Source organism: Aplysia californica, unplaced genomic scaffold (assembly GCF_000002075.1).
Source record: "Aplysia californica isolate F4 #8 unplaced genomic scaffold, AplCal3.0 scaffold00140, whole genome shotgun sequence".
Taxonomy (NCBI): domain Eukaryota; kingdom Metazoa; phylum Mollusca; class Gastropoda; order Aplysiida; family Aplysiidae; genus Aplysia; species Aplysia californica.
In genome coordinates, this window is record NW_004797410.1 from 362837 (window position 1) to 364148 (window position 1312).

Here is a 1312-nt window from a genome sequence, read left to right on the forward strand (position 1 = left end):
CCTATAAATATAATATATACTTTACTCTCCCTATACCGTCAGGTACATTAGGCGGAGAGCAGTCGACGCCACGCTTGTCTGTCCCGGCCACTTTCTCTAATTTTGGCACATCTAGGCCCTGCGGGGGATTGACTCATCTCTTATTGTGCCTATTTGTAGCTTCCCCCCTTTCTCTTCCAGTTGGTTTCCAATACCATGTCCGATAAGGCAATCTATTCTTTTTGCATTCTCAGAACATGTCCTAGATATTTCCATCTTCTCTTTTTTATTGTTGAGTTGATGTCTTCAATTTGCTAGCTCTTTCCAACACTTCATTATTTGTAATAAGATAAATTCCATTTTATTAGAAACAATTCTTCGTAGACATTTCGGAAGCTTTTTAATTTTCGTTGAATTGTTTTGTTTGTTTTCCATATCTCTGAACTATACGTCAATACAGCCAAAATATTGCTATTATAAATTTTTAATTTCGCCTTCAATGTCTCATTACAAAATCGATTGCAATTCCAAAAAGTACAAGTGATAATATACAGCCTTTTCTAGCACCAGTGTTTACTTCAAAAGGTGTAGATAGTTCTCCTTCAATAAGGACACTGCAGCTTGCATTGGCATATAATGATCTTATACTTTTTATTATTTTTGTTGGGATGCCATAAATTGAAAGGATTTTCCACAGGGCCTCTCGGTCTATGCTGTCAAAGGCTTTTTTTAGATCTACAAAATTCAAGATAATTGGGACATTCCATTCTTTGTTTTGTTCTACGATATTTCTCAGAACAAACAGTTGATCTGTACATGATCTCCCAGGTCGAAAACCCGCCTGTTCCTCTCATAGCCTCTCATCTATTGCTGTTCTGATACGAGACAAGAATAGCGCAAAATAATTGTCCAGGCACTGATAAAAGCGTTTTTCTTCTCCGGGACATTTGTTTCTTTTCATTTTCATCACTGTTGTTAACATTTCCGGCATGGTTATTTTGTCCGTATTTTTATGTTCAATTCCTCCATTGGTTGTACTTTGTCAAAGTTGAATTCAATTGGTGAGGGTGGTCTATTTAGGATCTCTTGAAAGTGTTCCGCCCTCGATTTTTTTTGTCTTCTAGAGTTGTTGCCATGGTGCCATCTTTCTTTTCTACTGGCCCCTCTGATGATTTTCCAAAGTGTCCAGCTAGTCTTTTTGTAATCTGGTATAATTCTCGCATGTCGTTTCTGTTTGCTGCTTCTTGAGCTTTAGTAGCTTGGCTTTTTTCTATGTATATGATATGATATGATATGATATGATATGATATGATATGATATGATATGATATGAT